Below are 8600 nucleotides of genomic sequence, written 5' to 3' on the forward strand. Positions count from 1 at the left end.
AAACCCAGGAGGGAGAGGAAAACGCAAGACTGGTGGAAACCCAGGATCTGAGACAAACCGCTGGTAGCCTTGAACAAACAAGACGAACTGGCACAGACAGACAGAAAACACAGGTATAAATACACAAGGGATAATGAGGAAGATGGGTGACACCTGGAGAGGGGTGGAGACAATCACAAAGACAGTTGAAACAGATCAGGGTGTGACAAATTTGTGCATAACATTTGGGAGAAAGAAGTTTTTTTTGCATATGTAACATTTCTGGGATCTTTTATTTCAGCTCGTGAAACATAGGATCAACACTTTACACGTTGCGTTTGTATTTTTGTTCAGTGTATATTAGGCGTAGTCTATACAAATATACATCTTGTACATAAAACATGTCGTTATATAGGCTACATGCACATAAGATATTGATGAAACAATAGATTTTGCCGACAAACTCTTAAAATTAATGATCAAGGAAAACAAAACCTGTATGTGAATATTCTAAGTTATTGTATTTCATTAATTACTTACATTTTTAAATATGGAGAAAATACTACATTTTCTAGACACCATTGGTTTATCCGTCATGTTGACCCTAAAGCCTTCAAAAATAACCCAAACAAACAAAATGGTTGGTGGAAATACACTATATATAAAAAATTATGTGGATGTAACAGTATAGCTTCCGTCCCTCTCCTTGCCCCTACCTGGGCTCGAACCAGGGCCCCTCTGCACACATTGACAACAGTCACCCTCGAAGCATCATTACCCATCGCGCCACAAAAGCCACAGCCCCTGCAGAGCAAGGGGAACAACTACTTCAAGGTCTCAGAGCAAGTGATGTCACCGATTGAAACGATATTAGCGCGCACCCCGCTAACTAGCTAGACATTTCACATCGGTTACATGGACACAACTTCAAATGAGTGAATAAAGCTATTTCAACCACACCCGTCACTGACAGATGTATAAAATTGAGCACACAGTCATGCAATCTCCATAGACAAACATTGGCAGATGAATGGCCTTACTGAAAAGCTCAGTGACTTTCAACGTGGGATGCTACCTGCTTCCAATTCATCAAATTTCTGCCCTGCTAGAGCTGCCCCGTTCAACTTCAAGTGCTGTTATTGTGAAGTGGAAACGTTTAAGAGCAATAAAGGGTCAGCTGCAAAGTGATAGGCCACACAAGCCCACAGAAAGGGACCGCCGAGGGCTGAAGCGCGTAGCGCGTAAAAATCCTCGGTTACAACACTCACTACCGAGTTCCAACCTGCCTCTGGAAGCAACGTCAACACAATAACTGTTCGTCGGTCGCGTCATGAAATGGGTTTCCATGGCCGAGCAGTCGCACATAAGCCTAAGATCACCATGTGCAATGCCAAGCGTCGGCTGGAGTGGTGTAAAGTTCGCCGCCATTGGACTCTGGAGCAGTGGAAACACATTCTCTGGAGTGATGAATCATGCTTCACCATCTGGCAGTCCGATGGAAGAATCTGGATTTAGCAGATGCCAAGAGAACGTTACCTGCCCGAATGTATAGCTCCAACTGTAAAGTTTGGTGAAGGAGGAATAATGATCTGGGGCTGTGTTTTATGGTTCGGACTAGGCCCCTTAGCTCCAGTGAAAGGAAATCTTAACGCTACAGCATACAGTGATAGTCTAGGCAATTCAGTGCTTCCTACTATGTGACAACAGTTTGGGGAAGGCCCTTTCCTGTTTCAGCATGACAATGCCCCCGTGCACAGAGCGAGGTCAATATAGAAATGGTTTGTTGAGATTGGTGTGGAGGAACTTGACTGGCCTGCACAGAGCCCTGACCTCAACCCCATCGAACACCTTTGGGATGAATTGGAATGCCGACTGCAGGCCAGGCCTAATTGCCCAACATCATTGCCCAACCTCACTAATGCTGTTTTGGCTGAATGGAAGAAAGTCCCCACAGCAATGTTCCAACATCTACTGGAAAGCCTTCTGAGAAGAGTGGAGGCTTTAAAGCAGCAAAGGGGGGACCAACTCCATATTAATGTCCATGATTTTGGATTGAGATGCTCGATGAGCAGGTGTCCACATACTTTTGGTCATGTAGTGTATAATTGGCTATTATAAGCCCTAAGGTTAAAAGAATATGAACATTGTTTCCAGACAAAAGTCATATATTGTTTGCTATCTGGAAGTGTCAGATTCAATGCAACTCTCATGTTCTATGACGGAGTTGAATTTCTTTGAATTCCACCGAATTCAATTCTACTTCCCGTCTCTGAAACGCCAATTGAAATTCTACATCCTGTGAGGTGTGGCCAATTAAATTCGTAAATTGTTTGGGAGTCAAATGGCGCCGGAAGAGATGGCTGCCGTTTTACGGTCCCCTATCCAATTGTGCTATTATGTGTGTTTTTTGGTGTTATTTGTAACTTATTTTGTACATAATGTTTCTGCCACCATCTCTTATGACAAAGAGCTTCTAGATATCAGGACAGCGATTACTCACACCGTACAGGAATAATAGTTTTCTTTAATGAGTTGGACGCAAAGGATTTACTCCAGACACCCGACAAGGCCCTCATCCCCGTCATTCGCAGGAGAAAGAGAGGGAGAAATCGGGGACGTAGGTCTGGGTGCCTTGTAAGGATACGACGGCGAGTGGGTAATCTGCCTTTACCATTGGTCCTATTGGCCAAAGTACAATCATTGGATAATAAAATAGACGAGCTACGAGCATGTATATCCTACCATTAAAAACTGTAATATCTTATGTTTCACCGAGCCGTGGCTGAACGACGACATGAATAACATACAGCTGGCGGGTTTTACGCTTTTCGGCAGGATAGAACAGGCGCCTTGCAAAAGTTTTCACCCCTCTTGGCGTTTTTTCCTTTTTTGTTTGCATTACAACCTGTAATTTAAATCTATTTTTATCTGGATTTCATGTAATGGACAAAATAGTCCAAATTGGTGAAGTGAAATTCAAAAAATAAGAGACTCCCCAAACATATGGAAGAAGGTACTCTGGTCAGATTAGACTAAAATTGAGCTTTTTGGCCATCAAGGAAAACGCTATGTCTGGCGCAAACCCAATACCTCTCATCACCCCATGCTGTGGGGATGTTTTTCATCGGCAGGGACTGGGAAACTGGTCAGAATTGAAGGAATGATGGATGGCGCTACATACAGGGAAATTCTTGAGGGAAACCTGTTTCAGTCTTCCAGAGATTTGAGACTGGGACGGAGGGTCACCTTCCAGCAGGACAATGACCCTAAGCATACTGCTAATGCAACACTTGAGTGGTTTAAGGGGAAACATTTAAATGTCTTGGAATGACCTAGTCAAAGCCTAGACCTCAATCCAATTGAGAATCTGTGGTATGACTTAAAGATTGCTGTACACCAGCGGAACCCATCCAACTTGAAGGAGCTGGAGCAGTTTTGCCTTGAAGAATGAGCAAAAATCCCAGTGGTTAGATGTGCCAAGCTTATAGAGACATACCCCAAGAGACTTGCAGCTGTAATTGCTGCAAAAGGTGACTCTACAAACTATTGACTTTGGGGGGGTGAATAGTTACGCATGCTCAAGTTTTCAGTTTTTTTGTCTTATTTCTTGTTTGTTTCACAGTAAAAAATATTTTGCATCTTCAAAGTGTTAGGCATGTTGTGTAAATCAAATTATACAAACCCCCCAAGAATCCATTTTAATTCCAGGTTGCAAGGCAACAAAATAGGAAAAATGCCAAGGGGGTGAATACTTTCGCAAGCCACTGTGAGACAAGGGGTGACAGTTGGTGCACGAAATCAAAGGAATTCTCAAGGTTTTGCTCGCCTGAGGTAGAGTATCTCATGATAAGCTGTAGAACACACTGTTTACCAAGAGAGGTTTCATATATATTCTTTGTAGCTGTCTATTTACCACCACAAACCGATGCTGGCACAAACCGATGCAGACCGCACTCAATGAGCTGTATATGGCCATAAGCAAATAAGAAAACGCTCATCCAGAGGCAACGCTCCTAGTGGCCGGGGACTTTAATTAATGCAGGGAAATTTAAATCCATTTTACCTAATTTCTACCAGCATGTTAAATGGGCAACTAGAGGGAAAAATCTCTAGAACACCTTTACTCCGCACACAGAGACGCATACAAAGCACTCACTCGCCCTCCATTTAGCAAATCTGACCATAATTCTATCCTCCTGATTCCTGCTTACAAGCAAAAGCTAAAGCAGGAAGTACCAGTGACTGTCATTAAAAAAGTGGTCAGATGAAGCAGATACTAAGCTACAGGACTGTTTTCCTAACACAGACTGGAATATGTTCCGTGATTCCTCCAATGGCATTGAGGAGTACACCACATCAGTCACTAGCTTCATCAAAAAGTGCATCGATGACAGTGACTGTACATACATACCCCAACCAGAAGCCATGGATTACAGGCAACATCTGCACTGATGCACTGCTTTCAAGGAGCGGGACTCTAACCGGAAGCTTATAAGAAATCCCGCTATGCCCGCCGACCAACCATCAAGCAGGCAAAGCGTCAATACAGGACCAAGCTTTAATCGTACTACACCGGCTCCGGCGCTCGTCGGATGTGGCAGGGCAAACTATTACAGTCTACAGAGGGAAGCACAGCCGCGAGCTGCCCAGTGACACAAGCCTACCAGACGAGCTAAATTACTTCTATGCTCGCTTCGAGGCAAGTAACACTGAAACATGCATGAGAGCATCAGCTGTTCCGGACGACTGTGTGATCACGCTCTCTGTACCAGATCTAAGTAAGACCTTCAAACAGGTCAACATTCACAAGCCCGCAGGGCCAGACGGATTACCTTGACGTGTACTCCGAGCATGCACTGACCAACTGGCAAGTGTCTTCACTGACATTTTCAACCTGTCCCTGACTGAGTCCAATTTGCTTATCGCCCCAACAGATCCACAGATCTCTATTGCACTCCACACTGCCCTTTCCCACCTGGACAAAAGGAACACCTATGTGATAATGCTGTTCATTGACTACAGCCACGCTGATCCTCAACACGGTGACCCCTCAGTAGTGCGTGCTCAGTCCTCTCCTGAACTCCCTGTTCACTCATGACTGCATGGCCAGGCACGACTCCAACACCATCATTCAGTTTGCCGATGACACAACAGTGGTTGGCCTGATCACCGACAACAATGAGACAGCGAGGAGGTCAGAGACCTGGCCGTGTGGTGCCAGGACAACAACCTCTCCCTCAACAGCCAGCAGCATACCACCCTGCATACCACTACTGGCTTGCTTCTGAAGCTAAGCAGGGTTGGTCCTGGTCAGTCCCTGGATGGGAGACCAGATGCTGCTGGAAGTGGTGTTGGAGGGCCAGTAGGAGGCACTCTTTCCTCTGGTTAAAAAATATCCCAATGCCCCAGGGCAGTGATTGGGGACACTGCCCTGTGTAGGGTGCCGTCTTTCGGATGGGACGTTAAACGGGTGTCCTGACTCTCTGAGGTCATTAAAGATCCCATGGCACTTATCGTAAGAGTAGGGGTGTTAACCCCGGTGTCCTGGCTAAATTCCCAATCTGGCCCTCAAACCATCATGGTCACCTAATAATCCCCAGTTTACAATTGGCTCATTCATCCCCCTCCTCTCCCCTGTAACTATTCCCCAGGTCGTTGCTGCAAATGAGAACGTGTTCTCAGTCAACTTACCTGGTAAAATAACGGTAAAATAAAAAATAAAATAAATAAATAAAAAATAAAATAAAAAACATGATCAAGACAAAGAAGATGATTGTGGACTACAGAAAAAGGAGGACCGAGCACGCCCCCATTCTCATCGACTGTAGTGGAGCAGGTTGAGAGCTTCAAGTTCCCTGGTGTCCACATCACCAACAAACTATCATGGTCCAAACACACCAAGACAGTTGTGAAGAGTGCATGAAAAAGGCTATTCCCCCTCTTTTACTTCTGTATTCCTTAAGGAAGATTAGCAGTATATTCCTATACTCCTTATGGAGGAGTAGCAGTATGCACCTGCACTCCTACGCTCATTGTGTACTCCTGATAGTACTATAAGTATACTCCTGATACTACTGTATCATTAGCCTATCCCGACCTGCAAACAGGATCAGGACTGAACCTGGAAGTGTCTGAATAGGCTAAAACACAGGGAGCGTAATACTATTCTGTGCCAAAATGAAATCTGAGATTAACATACTAAAACGCAGCATCTGTTCAGGCCAGGCAGAGTCACAAGGGCGCGTCAACACAATTTAGGGATTGGCTGTCAGCACCACAAATAGTAAAAGGGATGTAGACATTTTTTATGGTCTAGGGCAGCACCACAGGGCAAAGCCAATATTTCTCTGCAGAAAAGATTTGTAAGTTAATAACTTCATGTTCTCTGATGCACATGGTGTCATGGTATGAGCTGTCCTATTACTGTATGTGGCATTCAAATGGAAGTTAATCTGCCTCAAATTACATAGGCTACATGTTATGTAAGATTCAACCCTAACCCATTTTTGTATTTTTTATAAACAGGATGCTAGGTTTAAAGCTAGGGTTAGAGTTGAACTGGGATGTGGACATGAAGCTAGGGTTAGGGTTAAGATTGGAGCTGGAGCCAAGGTTGGGGCTAACTCTAACCCTCAACCACAACCCTAACCTTAACCCTAACCCTAGCTGTCCACATCCCGGTTCAACACTAAACCAGACTCAACTACAACTACAACCCTTACCCTAACCCCTAGATTAATGTCCACATCCCGTTTCAACCCTAACCCTAACCCGGTATTCAAGATATCAGGAAGTAAAATGCAGTAGTCCTCAATGACAGCAGTGTACACTACAAGTGCAATAAATAGTGTTATAGCACCACCACCTGCTGTTCCAGAGCACTGGCACACACAAGACTACAGGGAACACATTTACTTGGATTTCATTTGAACAAACATTCTATTGCATACCTTTCAACCAATAGAGGGCGGCATGGTCTAAAACAAGTTTTAGAGTGGAAATTTGTCTTACAGAAATACCTACCAGATAGAAAAGTACCTGATGGCAAGGTCTTCTTTTACGAGATACTGTATATATCTAATTTAATAATGATTTTTTTAAAATTGCAATGAACAATTGATTGGAATTATAAGATGCTTTTACAGATGCTTAAAGTGATTTGCACAAGGGGGGAAATCACCTTATCTACTGCTACCAGTGTGTATCACCCACCTGGGTGATGCCAAAGCAGCCATAGCTTCAGAAAGCTCATCAACACATCAGCTATCACAGAGGTAATCCAATATGTTTCCCATGACATAAATCATTTAGAATGCTGTTGCAGTTCTTTCATAGCATGTGTGGCAGTTTCATTTTGTTTGAACTGACTGATTTTCTCCCACCTCCCCAATCACTTCTCCCCACACATAATTCATCTGGATTTGGTGGGTGGAAGATTGCAGCCCTTGATGCAAAGCCAACCGCATGACATTACATTTAAAAAAAAAATTGGTCTATCTCTCTTCATTATAAATTAATCTGCACTAACCAACTGTCAACTGATGATGATGGTTCTGTTGAATATGACAGTGAGCATGGTATAATACAATAGTATAATATTTACTGTAGATGCTTGTTAAAATATTTTTTACAATATACTGTATGAATATGAATTATGATATACTTAGAATATAATATATTATATTTTAAGCTGATTTCATAAACTTTGGTAACTTGGGTAAACAACCCTAAACCTAATTCTAACCCTAACCTTAACCCGTAACCGAAACCTAACTCCTAAACCTAACCACTTACCCTAACCCTAATTTTAACCCTAACCATAATTGTAACCCTAAACCTAACTCCTAAGTTTAAAGTAGCCTTTGTCCTCATAGGGACTATCCTTATAGTGACTTTTGGGGATTTCAGGTCTTCACAAGGATAGAACCAACACACACACACGAAGAGTTGCCTAATCATAATAGTTAAGCCCTGTATTAGGGTGTATTTGTAGTGAGGATTGGATTGCCATGGAGGGGTAGGGCACTGGGCATCCAATCCCAACTCACCCTCTGTTACTGGTTTACTGAGGACCACAGACAGCGGTCATCTGATGGGACAACAATAAACATTTGTCGACAGATTACACAATGTAACAGGCATCACTGTAACATATCAGGGTTTAGCATATTGCCTAAATGCCAGTTAACAGAAACAGCAGTTGTTTCTCTGCAGACAGAGGATAAAGGATCAAACTGTGCTGTGGATCAATGACAGTGATGTCATTTTTCTGCTGAATGAGTTAGCCATATCACATGACATCTATGATGTTCAGTAGGTCAACCACTGGGCCTCACTTGATTGGTCATTGCTATATCAGGCATATCCTGCTGAAAGGGATATGTAGGCAATAGGCAACTGTACTGTAGCTCCATTATGTTACAATGTTATGTTGTAATATACACTGGCTGTACAAAACATTAGGAACTTTCCATGACAGACTGACCAGGTGAAAGCTATGATGCCACATGGATTGTGTGGCTCAGTTGGTAGAGCATGGCGCTTGCAACGCCAGGGTTGTGGGTTCAATTCCCACGGGGGGACCAGGGTTCAATTCCCACGGGGGGACCAGGATGAATATG

This window comes from Salvelinus fontinalis, chromosome 27 (genome assembly GCF_029448725.1).
Source record: "Salvelinus fontinalis isolate EN_2023a chromosome 27, ASM2944872v1, whole genome shotgun sequence".
NCBI classification, from domain to species: domain Eukaryota; kingdom Metazoa; phylum Chordata; class Actinopteri; order Salmoniformes; family Salmonidae; genus Salvelinus; species Salvelinus fontinalis.